We start from the raw sequence: 18,012 nt of genomic DNA on the forward strand, positions 1-18,012 counted from the left end.
ATTGTGCAAAATACTAATAGGAGATTCATGAATGCTTTTATATGTCTTAGCTTCTTTTAAAAAGATTAGTGTTTCTCTATGAAATATAAGGAAAGAGTAAATTCCAAGTGTAAAGAACAACCAGTAAAAAATATCATGAGTGTTAATTAATCCTTAAGGCAATTTAAAGCTGCTGGATTTGATTGAATAGGGGAGTGACACTCAGAGCTCTGCCTAAGATACCAAATAGTGAAACTTGTGGCAAGGAGCCTAAGGCAATGTGAGGGCCATAATCATCATCATCATCATCATCATCATCATCATAATCATCATCATCATCATCATCATCATCATCATCATCATCACAATAAGCAATGTGAGAGAATAAAAAAGGTCCAAACAATGCTGCTATCTGTGTAAGTAGAGAGGAGAAAGGACAAAATTTGACAATTAAATAGATATGTGAAATGAAGAAGAGTGAGTATTTCAGCATAATATCAAGATTATTAACTTATAACTAAGTATATTAGAAGGTGTAGGTTCACCTTGCCATAATTATCTTCTTTCTCTAGGATCATTTGATGATCATATCTTTTCTTGTTTTTAATAATTATAACCTTTGACTAAATATCTTTCAAATATATAAGTGATGTGATTGAAATCTATACTTCACTTCCATATTTTACAATTGTCCATCCTTATACACTGAATATCTCACTAGAACATAGACATACTTATCATACAAATTAAACATTCTAAAAATCTGAACTAGTATTAGTCCCCCAAAAACTTTCACTTATTATAACTCATTTATATTGATATCACCATAATTTGATCTGTCATACTATCTCATCAACTGATACTCATCTGATGTTGTTTCTACTCCATTTTTTCCAGAGGAAAACATTATCGAATGTAATTTTGCTACAATGAATAGAGTGCTCAAACTGGAAACAGTAAAATTTGAAGTCAAATCTGGACTCAGACACTTACCAGCTATGTTACCCTGGGCAAGTTAATTAATCTTTGCTTGCATCAGCTTCCTTAATTGTAAAAATATGAAGGATAACACCCATTTTTAGGTTTGTTCTGAGAATAAAACATGATAATTATTTTTAATTCACAAAAGTAAACATGCTATATAAAAGGCCATTAACTATAATGAAATGATAATGATGATTATTACAGTAATAATAATAATAATAATAATAATAATAATAATAATAATAATGATAATTCCTTCCTTTTAGTCTTTAGCTTTCTTTCCACTTAAACTCAGTTGTGGATAAAGTCCTCAATACCTCATATTATACTGTTACAATATGCTCCTATTATTGTAATGTTTCTAAGCGCTAACTTCTAATTCTATATTTTTTTAAGATGCATCATCGGAATATTCTTCCTGTAGTATTTTCTGAAACAATATCTTTTCTCAAAAAAAATTTTAGTTAGTTTTTATTTCTTAATAAGTAAACCAAACAAACCTGATAATAAATGTTTTTCATGATTTGTCTATGACTATACATACATATGGGATCATAAATACATCCATATACACACCAATATGGATATATTCAGTATAATCTTTTTTATGTGTCTGTTTGCTTCTCAAATAGATTGTACAAATCTTGAGGATGGAGATAATTTTTTTTCTTATTTTTTTTATCCCCAGTACTGAGCATGTTGCCTGGAAAATACTAAGTGCTTGATGAAATGTTGCTGATATATTGGTTCAAATTATTAGTCCTTAAATGCTCCATATTTTAGCAATTTCAATATTTTTCTGCCATTGTTGTCACCACATCTTAATTACTAATTCATTTCTGGAATGTTGAATGGACTTCCCATTATTCTTCATCTATTAAATGCCTCTTGTTCTCTTTTGTTTTCCAGGTTCAACCAAACTGCTCTAGCATTAAACTTTCCTATTGTTTCTTCCTTTAGGCAATCTCTTCTTCCTCAGATTTTTCATGGAATAAGCTTCTTAATATTAATTTTTCTCCATTTATGTATATGCATTTAGCCTACAAATTTGTGGAAGTTGAATGGGATTTTTATTATACATGAATAAACATATAAAATGTGTATGTAAAATTTCATTATTAAATTATTGTTGTTTCATTTTCCCCAACAAATTTTAAGATTCCTTTTTAATACTTTGATTTTTCAAATTTTCTTCTCTCTCCCCCACACCACAATACAGTACAACATAGGTTATGCACCTATAGTCATAAAAAACACTTCAATAATAATCAATATGTAAAAGAAAACAGATTTCCACACCCCTAAATACATTTTAAGAAAAATTAAGCTAAAAAAGTATACTTTATTCTTTATTAAGACACCATTAGTTCTCTGTTGCTGAGGATGGATAGTAATTTTCATCATAAACCCTTCAGAGATGTGTTAAATCATTGTAATGCTAAGAATAACTAAGTCCTTTATGGCTGATCATCTAATAATATTGCTATTACTTTGTACACACTGCATTTCACTTTACATCAGTTCATAAAATTCTTTCCAGTTTCTTTTCTTTTCCAAGAGCATCCTGCTCCTTTTTCGTATAGCATACTAGTATTACAACAAAATAAAAAAAAACACAATTTTTTGAGCCATTCCCTAATTTATGGGCATCTTCTTAATTTCCAGTTCTTTGCCACAGGAAAAGAGTTACTATAAATATTTTTATACATATAGCTCCTTTTCATTTTTGAAAATCTCTTTTGGAATACAAACCTAGTAATGGTTTTATTGTGTCAAAGGGTAGGTTTAGCTTTAATTACCCTTAGTGCATAATTCCCAATTGCTCTACAGAATGGCTGAATCAGTTCACAACTCCAACAATTCATTATAGCCTCATTTTTTCCCACATCACCTCAAACATTCATCACTTCCCTTTTCTATCCTGTAAACCAATCACATAGACATGAGATAGTACCTCAGAATTGCTTTAATTTGAATTTCTACAATTAGTGGTTAGAACAATTTTTTCTTATGGCTATTAATAACTTTGATCAAATCATCCTGAAACTGTGCCTATCTTTTGATCATTTATCAGTTGAGGAATGGATTTTATTTTTTATAAAATTAATGCAATTCTCTATATATTTGAGAAATGAGACTTGCTTCAAAATTATTTTTAGATAGTACTGCAGTTAGTATTACCCTCCATTGTATTCTTACCAATCTGTGTATTCTTTTCTCTATCTTTTAATCTTGTTCCTTCTCAAAAGTGTTTTGCTTCTAACTCCCCCATCCCGATCTGATCTTCCTCCTTTCACCATCCCCCTTCCCTTGTTTCATCCAGCTTTCATGTAGGATAAGATACACACACACACACACACACACACACAAACACAAATATATATCACCAATACAGTATGTGTATTATTCCCTTTTGGATCTAAATATGATCACAGTGAGGTTCACCTCCACTGTGAAAGCTTATTCTTGCCTCTAATAGATAATTTACCCTGTTCTATGTCTGCCTTTCCCTTTCTCCCAGTATATTCCTTTCACATCCCCTAATTTCATAACTAGATACCATCTCTCCATATTCAATTCACATCTATGTCCTCTCAAACTCTCTCTATGTATGTGTTTATATGTACAATGTGTGATAAATACAATATACATATGTACATGTAAGTATGTATTCTTACACAAATGCACATATTTATATACACATACACAATGCACACATAAAACATACATATATCTAAACACACTTATACATATGAATGTGTTTTTACAAACATACATACATATACATTTATAGAGATCTGTCTATATCTATACATTTATATAGCTATAGAAATTGAGATAGATATAGAGAAATATCTCTATCTAAATAGAGAGATATAGCTATAAATAACCTTCTAGTTGTCCTAATAATGATAATTGATTCTCATTCTTCTGTGTTACCAGTATCTTCATTCCATGTAGGAATATAACTTTATTGAGTAACTTATGATTTCCCTTTCTGGCTTACCATTTTGTGCATCTCTTGAATCTAATATTTGAAGATCAAATTTTCCAATCAGTTCTGGTCTGTTCCTCAGAAATTTTTGAAAATTCTCTATTTCATTGAATATCTATCTTTGAGTAGTTGATTCTTGGTTATAATCCAAGATCTTTTGCATTCTGGAATATCATATCATAAGAGTTCTAATCTTTCTATGTAAATGCTGCTAAATCTTGTGTTATTCTGACTATAGCTCTGTGCCACTTGAGCTGCCTCATTTTGGTTGTTTGAAATATTTTCTCATTGACCTGGGAACTCAGGAATTTGGTTATAATAATCCTGGATGGTTTCATTTTGGGATCTCTTTCAGAAGGTGAGTAGTGAACTCTTTCAATTTCTATTTTATTCTCTAGCTCTAAATTATCCAGACAGTTTTCAGTTTTCCTGTATAATTTCTTGAAAGATGGCAACTAGTTTTTTTTTTTTTTTTTTTTGATCATGGCTTTCAGGTAGTCCAAGAATTTTAAATTGTTTCTCCTTGATTTATTTTTCCCCAAGGAAATTGTTTTTTTTCCCAATGAGCTATTACACATGTCTTCTATTTTGAACTTGTTTTATTGTTTCTTGATTTCTGATTAAGTCATACAGCATTCGAAATTACTGAAATACAATGTTGTTATAAAGGAGGAGAAATGGGAAAAAGGAGAAAGAATATCACTTATGAAACAAAGTTTTTTCTATAAATTCCTATCAATTTTAAAAGTTATCAAGTATTTATTTTTTCTCCTACTTTCTCCCCCAATTAATTTTCACTGACAGATAGTATTCCTTTATCCAGAAGGGTTGGATACAAATGTATCAGTAAACTTCCCTTAATATTTCATAGGAAAAGTAGGATTTTCATGTGCATGATCTTGATGGGAGTTTAATTTGCAAGTTTCCATAAATGTTGTCATAAATGTTATGATCTACATAAAGGGTGCTGTTTTTTGGGAACCATACTCCTAGCAGGATGTTGAATCCAAATAGAAATATCAACTATCTAACATAATTTTTAGATGAAGATAGTCAAAGTCCTCACACTTTAATGTCAGCAAATTCAATTTCTGAAATATTAGATTATTAATAATTAGCATAAATACATGTTTAGGAATAAAAGTATTTTCTTCATCAAAGAATTTTAGATTGCCTTTTATTCAGAGCATCTAAGATAAATATAATACTGGGTAAGATTTATGTATAAAAGGTATATTTATATAGAGTTTATATAAAGGTATATTTATATAGAGAGTTCATTGTCAAAGTGTGCTACCATATTTTATGCAGATTCCATTTCTCATCTAAATTTACTTGAATTCAAAAATCAAAATCATAATAATAGCAATAGCAACAATATTAGAGGATGAATAAGGAAAGAAAGAAGAAATAAAGAAAGGAAGAAAGGAAGAAAGAAAGAAAGAAAGAAAGAAAGAAAGAAAGAAAGAAAGAAAGAAGGAAAGAAAGAAAGAAGAAGGCAGGCAGACAGGCAGCAAGGAAGGAAGGAAGGAAGGAGGGAAGGAAGAAGAAGGAGGGGAAAAAAGGAAGAGGAGGAGGAGGAGAAGGAAGAAGAAGAAGAAGATGAAGAAGAAGAAGATGAAGAAGAAGAAGAAGAATGGAGAAGGAGGAGAAGGAAGAGAGAAGGAGAAGAAGGAAGGAGAAGGAGGAGAAGGCGAATAAAAGGAGAAGAAGGAAAAGGAGAAGGAAGAAAAAGGAGAAGAAGGAGGCGTAGGAGAAGGAGAAGGAGAAGGAGGAGGAGGAGGAGGAGGAGGAGGAGGAGGAGAAGGAGAAGGAGAGGGAGAAGAAGGAGAAAGAGAAGGGGAAGGGGAAGGGGAAGGTGAAAGAGAAGGAGAAGGGGAAGGGGAAGGAGGAGGAGAAGGAGGAGAAGGAGAAAGAGAAGGAGGGGAAGGAGAAGGAGAAGGAAGGCAGACCAGAAAATAGTGTTAGCAATTTCACTAGAAGATATTGGGTAATCTAGCAAAAGACAGAATCTCTTATCATGTTACTTGTCTTTCCACTGCGGGGAGGATGCTTATAAAATACCAGCACTTTAGTAATCAATGAAAAATAACAGAAACTCTTTCCTTTTAGTTATAGCTCTGTTTCCTTTTTTTTTTTTTTTTTTTTACTGAGACTGCTCTTCTCCAGCCTTTCCCAGGAGAGTTAGAGGTATTCTTATTTTGTAATACTGAATTCCAACAGTTCCCTTTCAAAATTCCATTAGACTGCAACCATTCTATTGAAAAAAAAAATATTGTTGCTTACAAGCAGACCAGCTAGTTATTCTAGTGTTCATCTTCTCATGTTTCTTTCTCCCCCGCCCCTTTCCTTTTTTTCATGGATCATGGTAAACTTGAGACTCTAAAAAGGGTGCCTATATTATCAATAACCATTTTTGTTAACCCATTAAACAGATAATTTTCTTCTCAGTTCTGGACTGACTTTTTTCACAAATGTTTATTTTTGTACCTACTATGCTATGTAGATTAATTTTCTTATCGAATATATAGATTAGTTCATAATATTCACAAGCATACAATAACCTAAAATATGGTATTCATAAAAAGGAACTGTGTAAGGTTTATCAGTTCCAAATAATTTGTATGATATTCTCTGTATTTAAACAATAATATATATGCTCCTATCCAGGAATAGCAAAAGTTGATCAGATGGAAAACAGAAGGTTAAAAATAATTGACAAACAAATAGATTGAAAACAATTTGTAATTAGAAGAAGATCTCTAGGAATGCATTTTAATTTGTCAACTATTTTGATTATACACAAATATATGCATATGTATACTTTTTTGTATGTATATATGGTCTACACTATAGGAATATTATGTCCTTCATTTACTTTTTTTTTGCAAGGCAATGGGGTTAAGTGACTTGCCCAAGGTCGTGCAGCTAGGTGTGTATGAGACCGTATTTGAACTCAGGTCCTCCTGACTCCAGGGCCGGCGCCTTATACACTATGCCACCTAGCTGTCCCTACAATGTAGGAAGACTATGGATAAGTTCTATTATATACCTCTCATTTTTGTTTAGATGTGTTCCTCTCTTGTTGGGTATGCCAATAGACTACATACTATTATAGATTTCTTTAGACTAGAAAATATTTTTGAATAGTTTCAAAATTCTGCAGCTAAGAAATAGACTTGGGGTCTGATAGTATAAGAGTTTGAAAATCCATCACCTCTTGGACTAAGCATGGATAGAGCACTACATCTAGTCAGGAAAATCCATTTAAATTCAACTGCAGATATAACACCTGTGACCCTGATGAAGGTACTTAACTTCCTTTCTGCCTCAGTTTTTTTCAGTGTAAAAATTAAGATACTTCTTTTTGTTAGGATCAAAGGAGAGAATTTATTTAAACAACTTAGCACCACTAAGCATATAGTAGAGGTTCATAGATACATATTTCAATTATTATATACTTCTCTTTGCACTATATTGTTTTTAATTTAGTCTAATATTTTATTTTCTGCTTTAGTATTGAATCATACTTTTAAGCTATAATTGAATTTTCATATAAACAAAATTCCTAAACTTTTTTTTAATTAAAAGAAATTAATTTTAATCATGATTCTTTCACCCCATACTTAGGCAGCTGAATCTGTGAAATCAAGTAATTTATTTTAATAGTATTTCACTTCAATTTATTCGATTGGGTCTTTTGGAACTGTGGATTAAAATCTTGAATATTTTATAGAACAATATATTGGCTAAGCCTTTTACTAATAATATCTGACCAGGACTACAAGCCACTGCTTGGCTATCTGCTCAAGATCACTCCATTCTCCAACATCTTCCTTCCCTCCTCCTGCAACTTCAACTCCACATCCTGACCATCTGGGTCTTACAGGTGAGATTCTGTGTTTCTTGCTTGGACAAAGTGTATAAGGTCCTTCTTGTCTTTGTGCAGAATTTTTATCATGCTTTGTTTCTTCCATACCTCTTTCCAACACCTATTTATGTGTTGTCTTTCTTATATTGTAAGCTTCTCATGTTACAATGACTTACAAAAAGAAAATCATTGATATGTTTTTTGAAAAGACATGGTCTAGAAACAGAAGCCTTCAGAAATTCTCTTTAAAAAGTCCTCTGGGTTGACACCATCCAGTAATCAACCTACTTCAGGTCCCATTTTTTCCAAGACAATTAAATCTAACGAAATGTACCACCTTCCAAACTATATATCCCATCCCCCCACACCCATGCACATACACATACACATACACACATACACGCACACACACATATACACACATGTGTGTGTGTGTTTGGAGATATATATGGATATAATCCTATATAAGCTATTAAATAAGACATAAATATATAATACCTTTTATAAATATTACACATATATAATTGATATTATACCTGTCTAGATATAGATATGCTATCTGATCTTTTTTCTTTAATATCTCTATCTATAACCAATTTATCTATGATTGCTGACTAAAATCTATGAAAAATATGCTCTCAAAGCCAAGAAAGAATATTATCCATTGTCCTGAACCCCAACTTTAATCTAACACTACTTATGGTGTGGCTAGGTGGCATAGTGGATAAAGCACCAGCCCTGGAGTCAGGAGTACCTAGGTTCAAATCTGGTCTCAGACACTTAATAATTACCTAGCTGTATGGCCTTGGGCAAGCCACTTAACCCCGTTAGCCTTGCAAAAAAAAAATAACAAAAATCCTAATCTAACACTACTTAAACCTTGCTGTCTTTCATGCTTATAGCTATATAAAGTTGTACATAAAGTAGGTGTTGCTACAAAATTGAACCACTTACCCCTGAGATATAAGCCATATAGATCCTACATTAATAATTAATGTTTTATCCCAAAGCCAATTCAATAGTAAGACTAGGAATCTAGGCATCTTATATTGTTCTCCCACTACCTCTCCCCCCAAAAAAATGAAAACAAGGGAGAGAAAAAATAATCTGCTCTTTTTATTATGGAAAGTTTACAATCTGATGTTTTCTTTGAAATTAAACATTATAGGCCTCAAAAACACCATGAGAATCACAAATTTCATTATTTTAAATTTCCTGTTATCTGTCATTAAGTCACAATTTGGGAATTCAAAGAATTCTGCTAGGAAAAAATTATAGGAAGTTTTATATAAATAACAGAACAAAGGGCTTAATTGACTAGCTAAAACTAATTAAAGCAACATATAAGTATAAAAACACAGAGAAGCATTATTTAAACTGTTAAGTCCCTCCCTCCAAATTATTTCTACATGTATTATATGATATCTACATGGTATATGCCTTATATCTACATGGTATTTGCCATGGTATCACCATAGGTAAAATGAGATAAAAGAGAAAGATCCATTTCATTTCAATTCCAGAAAATGAAGTAACATTTCAAATGGCCAGAAACACTTGTTGTTAATTGCTTCTATTGATTGTTTGAGTTCTATTGTGGTAAGTATGATCGCCTTCCGATAGCTCTCTACCCTGTAAAGTGAGACATTCTTTGATTCATGAATTCTTAAATTGAAACTGAAACCCAAGCTTCCAACCATTAAGCCCCTGTGTATACCCACAGCTGAATGGCTCTTAGCCCCACATTATTTAACTTCCTTTTACCATTCTAACTCTTACAAATGTAGTTATTTTCTTTTAACATAACCTGTCAATAGAAATACAAGAACACAATGTTACTCTTCCTTTCCTTTCTCTTTTAGACAAGAATATTTTGTCCCAAAGACTAAGGCCAAAAGTAAAGCAAAATGACATTTAATGGGGATGTTCATTTAAGTTTTTAATCCTTTGATGCAAAATTACCTTGATTTTTTCCTATTATTTCACTTTCTAGTAATTATTAATCTGGGGACCCAAATTGTCACTATTTGTTTTTTCTTTACTCACTTTTTTGTTTATGATAGACGTTAAAGTATTGAAAGATCAAAGAATCTCTAAAACTTGTCTCTAAGGGAGAGGACATTGTAGTTTGATGAGTTACTCATAAGTAAAAGAAGAAATGCAAAATGACTGATTTAATTGGAAAAAAATAAATACCAGGTTATTGAAGTTCATCTCAAGCTATAGAAATAATTTAGAAAGGCAATTTAAAACTCAAAGTAGTTAAAAGAATGAGGAAGAAAAAATAGGTGAGGCTAGGTGGTACAGTAGATAGAACTCCGGCCCTGGAGTCAGGAGTACCTGAGTTCAAATCTGGCCTCAGACACTTAATAATTACCTAGCTATGTGGCCTTGGGCAAGCCACTTAACCCCGTTTGCCTTGTAAATACCTTAAAAAAGAAAACAAAATATAGTTTAGAAACAGTTTAGTCAAATAAATCTTTCACAGAATTGTGTTTACATTTTATACTACAAACTATCCAAAACATCTCATAGCTTGGGGAGATTAGATAAAGTTATAAAGGAAAAGTAAAACTATGAAATAGATATAAAGATATAGAGGTTGCAGGTGATAGAAGACAGATATAAACAAAGAATGTTATTAATGTGAATCAGACTTTGGGAACATTCTCATTAGTCTATATGTGCCCTACAGCACTTATCATTTATTTCTAATATAAAAAGTATATTTAATATTTATTGTTCATATGCACCTCAAGTAACTTTTTGTAACATTAAGCAAATTTTTTTTCATGTAGTACCTCACATTAGACTGCAAGTTTTTGGAAACCAGGGGATTATGTTTTCCTTTCTTTTTATTCCCAGAGCTTAGCAGAGTATCTGCTCTACCATAGTTCCTTAATAAATGATTGTTGACTAACTGAAATTTGGCATATTTTGAGGGTGAAGACAAAGATGATAGAAGAAATTCACTAACTAAAATTTTCACTGTACTCAAGGCAAATAATTCCATTATATTTCAGTATTTGTGGGTTAGTGATCAAAGGGAAAAGCTCTTAACATTCTTGTGAATAAGCAGTTTGACTTTGGATTTGAGAGTAGAAGGAATAGAATGACCTCTTTATTCTGAAATATTTATGAGTATTCCCTTACTTACAGAGGAAATGCCAATGGTCAAGCTCATTTGAGCCAAACTGACTTTAAAATGTAGTCATCTAAATCCAATGTTCTGTAAGTGAGTGACTATAATAAATGGATGTTTTGCCAGCAGCAATGAACTTCAAAGCTAGTTTATTTTATACTTACATAAAAAAGAAAACTCAATTCAATTGCTTCATTTTCCTTTGAAACATAGGTGAATTTTATATTCATGTTCCCTGAGTAGGGACTGACAGGAACAATAGATAGTGTTAAAAAAACCAATTATTAGCACGTAAAGTTGGTCATGCTTTCAAGGGTTGCTGATATATGACAAATAGAAATGCAGAATAAAATAAAAATACCATTATCTTGCAGGTTTTATACATACATATATATATATAGATAGATAGATAGATATAGATATAGATATATAGATAGATAGATAGATAGATAGATAGATAGATAGATAGATAGATAGATAGATATCCAAGAGATACTATCATGAAAGGTTATGGAAAATTTCACAAAAATAGTTTGAAATTATTGAATCTTTAAAAAGATGGATGCATAACCTTAAGTCACTAGGACACTTAAAACTAGCATAAGCGTGATTAAACATGATACTTTCTGACAGGACAAAAAGAAGGGTACAGATGAAATATTGGAAGCAAATTTGAGCAATCAACTGGGAAAATCTTCATGGAAGATGAGAAGCATGGGAACAGGATATGAATTGAATTCTTAAGAAGATGGAATATATCTACCTATAATTAGACTGCAATTTCTCAGTGGCAGCTTTTTTCCCATACATATCACTCAGGCTTTCATATAATAAATAATGAATATATGACAGAATGGTCAAATCAGCATTGTGCTCTGGATGAAACTTAGGTAGATACTGAGAGAGTGATGATAAATCTTGGCCTGGCAATGTTACTCTGATTCACAGTATATATGTTGCCTGCAGCGAGATTAGTTTCTAAAGACTATGGGCAGCATTTTAATGCTTCAATGAATCTGTTCCATTTTCCTTATTTTAAATGATATGAAAGAAGCTCACAAAAGTTAATACTTAGAACAGTAATAAAGCCTCAAGTTCATGATTCCATGTTTGGCCATAATCTATTCACCCTCTAGTAAATGAGTCTCAGTGAAAAATCAAACTTAAGGGGAAAAAAAAAAACAGTCAATGCTTTTGTACCTACCCCAGAAGGGTCGTAAACTACTGACTCTTCTGTATTGCTTTCCATTCTAGAAATCTTACAGTAGATGCCCAGAGAAATATACTGCATTCATGGTTGCTTATTTACCACATCCCATAATGCCCTCAGCTACAAGGAATCTGGGATTCAGAGACATGTAGAGATAATTGAGCTTTTGACTCAGAACTTTATGGGACATTCCCTTGATGAATATAGGGATACTGACATATCTACTCCAGTGTATCCGTACAAAAATAATCTTAAATTTCTCCCCTTTCTGCTAACTCTTAATTCACATCTGACATCAAATTAGTTTTTTCACTAGGATACACAGTTAATACATTTTCATATGAATCAAAGATTGGAAAAGTTAAGTTAAGAAAGCCAGTACCCCAAAATATAGCTAAGAATTCACTACCAAATTTACTTAGCTGAAATTTAAGAGATAATTGTAAAATCTTATAAATTAGCTCAAAAATCAATGTCCTGAGTAAAACATGTGAAAAACATAATTAGATTTCAGTTGATCTTCAAAAAAATCTTCAGAAGGGAAATGAAGAGAATGAGAAAAGCCCTGTACAAAATAAAAGCAATAATGTTTGATGATCTACTATAAATAACTTCACTATGCTGAACATTTCAATGATTCAAAACAATTTTGTAGGACTTATGATTAAAAGTGCTGTCCATCTCCAGAGAATGAATTGGTAGATCCTGAATACAGATTTTAACATACTTTTTAAAAACCTTTCCTTCTTTTTCTCCGTGTTTCCTTTCACAGAATGACTTAGATGGAAATATATTTCGCACGACCACAAATATATAACCTATATCAAATTGCTTGCTTTGTCAATGGGGGAGGCAATGAAGGGAGGGAGAGAATTTTAACTTAAAACTTGAAAATAATGTAAAATTGTTTTTACATGTAATTGGGGGAAATGAAGATTTCCTTGGTTAGCTATTACAATATGAATACATTAATTGCCAATTAAAAGAAAACAGTCAAAGAAGAAACTAGTAAAAGTTTTAGAAAATTGAGATAAAATGATTTCATTTTGGTGTAAGTGGGGAAAAACTCAGGTATGTTAAAAGCAGAAGAATCTATCCTGATTCTCCCTCTAGATGGGGATCTTCAAGAAAAGTTCAGCTAAGTTCTGGTCAAAGATGCTTTTTGTAAAAGATATATCTATCTCTCTATCTACATCTACATGTAGACAGAAAGAGAGATAGATAGAAAGAAAGAGAGAGAGAGAAAGAGAGAGAGAGAGAGAGAGTAGGAAAAACTACTTATTGTTTGCTTTTACTTGTAATTAGCAAAAATCACTCCTTATATTTATTTTGGATAGCAGGATTATCTTGGGACATGGTGGTCCCTATTGTGCATATAGTCTTCACCTTGGTAAAGAAAATTAATTAATTTGGGGGAAATAAAATCACTTTGTAGGTCTCCACAATTTAATTTAAATAACTTTTCATACATATCTGATGATAATACTAACTGGAAGTATGCTATCATCAAAAGAACAAGCTGTCTGAAATGCTCTTCTGGTAATGAAATCAATCCATAAATATTTTCTTATCCAATCATCCGTGCCATTCATGCCACTAACTTTAAAGTTGGTCAGTTTAGTGGTCCAATATGAGGTCCCACAACAAAGTCTATGCATAATAGAAAAAATGTTTGTGAAATCATACTGAAAGATTGTGATTTACTTCCTATGCATAAATGGCAGTTATTTTCAGATGCAGAGGAAGGGTGAATAATAGCAAACATGGAGGAAAATATGACATTCTGATTTGTGCTATTTTAATTTTTTATAATGTAACTATCTTTTCTTCCTTCTACTATTGAATTTTTTTTATTGAAAAGCATGCTTTTACAAATAGAAACTATGAGATTAGCAATTACTGCTATAACAATGAGTCATTATTAGGCATTGCTTTGTGGTTTAAAAAGTAAAGAAAAACTTACCAAAGACAATCATTTGGATTTAGGAAATGCATATTTATTTTATTTTACACACACACACACACACACACACACACACACACACACACATATATATATATATATATATATATATACAAATAATTATATTTATATTATATTACATTCAAAATAAAGGAACAGGAAAGAGACTGAGTCTATTATTTTATTGATATAGGGTTCTACCAAATGAGCACATTCCTTCTCCCAATGCAATTTGGCATCATCTTTGCAACATATAGCTTTAGAGAATTGCCTACTGAGAGGTTAATGATTTATCAGCATCACGTAGCCAATATATGCCAAAATCTGAACACTCATACATATTAAACCATAGTATTCATAAATCACATTAATATAAAATAGGATCAAAATAATATAGGGACTCCTATGCAAGTTATTCAGGCTTCCTAACTCCGTAATCAAATATAACCAATCTAAATCTTTTAATTCTTTCACTTGTTGCCAAGCTATTCAAGAAAAATTCCAGAAAGAACTTATCAGCCATGTCAAAACCTTGCTTTCTATCTTTTAAAATTTTGTTGACATTATTATATAATTCAGCTGTCCATTTCTTACTTTATTCATAGGAAAACAACCTCACTTTATTTAAAAAGAAAAGATCATCTTTGTTAGATAATTTTTGCCACCTTTCATTGGTTATTACATATTTTTGTTTGTTTAATTCTATTTGGGGAAGAGGGTGGATGAAAGTATAATTTCATGGGGGAAAAAATCAGTAGATTTGGACTGAAATGTTTGAAGTTTTTCTCTTCCATCTTAAGTAAGGATAGTAATCTTTTATGTTCTTGCTTTCCTCTCCCTTAAAATAAAGGTTTTGGATTATACAACATGTAAAGTTCCCTCCAACTTTAATCCCAAATTCCTATACTAATTTTTGTGGTCATTTATTTCCTGGAGATAAACTTGAAACTACTTCTTAAAATCAGATCTTTACTGGTAATATGTTATAATCTAAATATGCAGTTGTCATTGCCCAAGGCTACATATTCTAAGATTATAAGCAGTTGAAATCTGCCATGATGGAAGCAAAGTCAAGATCACAAAGAAAAACCAGGAATTTTCCAAGCTCTTTTCATTTTCAATGAGAAACATTAAATCAAGTCACTATTTGGAGTTTGGAATGACAGAATGCAGAATAAAAGAAAGACAACAATTTTCCAGCTTTGGATATATTAGAAGGACTTCTGGAAAGGTCAATGAATTTTGGATAAACGGAGATTACAACCTTGAGGAGGTTGGATGAGGAAAAATTGGAGATTTTTAGCAGAACACATATGTGAACCTAAGATCCCTCAGTCTATGTTTAGTAATCCAGTGGAACAGTGGGCCAGTTATGAGTCCCCTAGCCCCTGTACAGAAGGCGAATTGCAAACCCTATTACTCAGGCACAGCAGATGAAATTAGGAAGAGTCTCCCCAGCAGAGTGGATAAAACACAAGTACTTTAAGATCCAGCATGGAAAGCTGGTGATCAGGCCCCTGTTCCCCACCCCCCCCTCAGAGAAGGGCCACCAGTTATCCAGCAATAGAACTCAACTTTATACCATAAGCAAAAAAAAAAAAAAATAGAAAGCTACTATGGCAACAGGGAAGATGAAAAGATGAAAACACAAACTTTGAAGCAATTGATAAATTCCTATATATGAAACCTCAGATGGGAATGTGAATTGATTTAAATCCCCCCAAAATCATCTTAGAAAAACTCAAAAAAGATTTAAAAATCAAATAAGAAAGGTCAAAGAAAAATTATGGAAAATGAAAGTTATTCAGGAGAATTATGAAAAAATGAGTCATTTGCAAAATGAAGTACAAAAATTGACTGAAGAAAATAATTCTTTAAAAAAATAGAATATGTCAAATGTAAAAACAATACTGAAGAAAGCAAATTCTTTGAGGCAGAGAAAAGATAGTGGAGAGAAGTCAGGAAGTTGCCTGAAATTTCCCAAATCAAGTCTCTTAACAGACTCTGGATCAACAGACTTAAAAAAAGATGGAGTGGAGCAATTTTCCAGCTTAAGATATCTTAGAAGGATTTCAGGAAATGTCTGTCCTGCTTTGGTAAAAGGGGAGTGCAACCCCAGCATAGGTGGGTTGCAGGGAAACCAATGGGAAATCCTTAGCCACAGCACAAGCAGAGGCACCTCAGTCCTAGCTAAACAGGTCAGTTGTATAGCAGGCCAATTAAGAGACCGGCAATCTTAGTGCAGAAAGCAAATAATGAGCCCTAAAACCCCAGCACAGGAGATGGGTCTAGGCTAAGCCACCAACGATAAGGGAACAAGCACCTGATGTGCCTGTGTGGAAAGCCAGTGACCAGATCTCTATATTCCAAGAACAGGGAAAGAAATTCAAGTGCAAGCTTTGTTCAAATCTTGCTCTTATCAGATTTGGCTTAAAAAGAGCATAATGTCAATTGAGTTCAAAATTTTATCTTACCTTATAAGGAAATAGAAGGTGAAAGGAGAAAGAAAAGGGGAGGTGAACAGATAGAAGAAATGAACATGGAGTGCAACGTAAGAAATAAAGGGAAAAGAAAAAAAGGGGACTGTTAGAAGGAAAGGAAAATTGAGGGAGGTGGTTGTAGAGAGCCAACCTCAGGGAGTGATATTCACATATACTTGGTGACTTTTTCCATCAAAGATATGTGTGGATTATTGGTCATTGTATGGATCCATTGGCTCACCAGTGAACTCTGACCTAGGATAATCTGTGGCTGCAGAGGTGTTTGTAAAGGTTTCTTTGATAGAGAAGTATTAAGATTTCTAAGAAAAAATATTGTAAATTTACCCAGGAAATTGTAAAACTGGGTCTCTTTTAACTGGGTCATTCCTGAGATAAGTTTTTGCTATAAAAAAATCTGAGTTTACAAAAACAAAGTTTGTAGATTTTCACTTCCCAAACTTTTGTGTTTGGATATGTTTCTTTATGCAATCTGATTCTCGGAAATTCATGTCTAGACCCATACCAGAACTATTGAGGACAATAGATGGTGCCTGAACAGGGACTGACGGACAGGCGGCCTGATGGACGACAGATGGACAAACGGACAGCTGGACCTGGAGGGGGAATCAATATTGAAAGAAAAGATAAAGTTTGCACACCTGGGGGTCAAAAGAGGGCTCATAAAGGGACAGCAGGAAGTTAAGGAAAATAATTTTTTTCATCATGTCTAAAACAGAGAGCATTAAAATGGGACAGGGACAGTATAAGTTTAGAGGATATTATTTGAAAATCCTAAAGCAGATAGTTAAAAAAAGATGCTTGTCAATAACAGCAAAACAATTGGAAGAATTTAGTGAATGTGTACAAAAATGTTGTCCTTGGTTTCCAGAAGGAATATTAAGCATTGAAAAATGGGAAACTGTGGGGAAACAGATGAGTGACCATTTTAAACAGGAAGGTCAGGAGCCATTTCCTATAGCAGTCTTATCAATGGGGAAATATTTTAATAATCTGCCTGACTCCACCTGGATATTTTCCTTTGTTTCATAGTATAATAAAAAAGGTTGATGTAGATGTTCAAACCATTCAGCAGGAAGATAAGAGTAAAAAAGGAAAGGAAGAAAAAGAAGGGTGGCTTTTACCCTCAACGCCACCTCCTCCTACCTTTGACAAACCACCTTCTGCTACTTTATGGTCTAAAGATGAAAATGTTACCAAAGATAAGGGACATAAGAATATTGTCAAATAGCCACTCAAAAAGCAATAGAAAAAGGTGAGAAGATTCCATGGGACATGAAATAGTTATTGTTCTCTTTTCTCGGACTTGAGAGACCTGATCCAAAGATTCCGGGGATTGTTTTGAGAGAATATAATCATTTAGATTTTAG

At 32.6% G+C, this 18,012-nt stretch overlaps 2 long non-coding RNA genes across 2 annotated transcripts in view; one reads left to right on the forward strand and one right to left on the reverse strand.

The window, feature by feature from the left end:
* Nucleotides 1-18,012, reverse strand: part of LOC141500697 (uncharacterized) — a 386,762-nt gene that overhangs the window by 322,866 nt on the left and 45,884 nt on the right. The gene's annotated exons all lie outside the window — the stretch shown is intronic.
* LOC141498557 (uncharacterized) lies at nt 4,203-11,746 on the forward strand. Its single transcript, XR_012471684.1, has 3 exons — nt 4,203-4,316; nt 7,738-7,847; nt 11,605-11,746. It is a non-coding gene; the product is annotated as an uncharacterized LOC141498557 (long non-coding RNA).

The sequence above is a fragment of the Macrotis lagotis genome, chromosome X, assembly GCF_037893015.1.
Source record: "Macrotis lagotis isolate mMagLag1 chromosome X, bilby.v1.9.chrom.fasta, whole genome shotgun sequence".
NCBI lineage: Eukaryota > Metazoa > Chordata > Mammalia > Peramelemorphia > Peramelidae > Macrotis > Macrotis lagotis.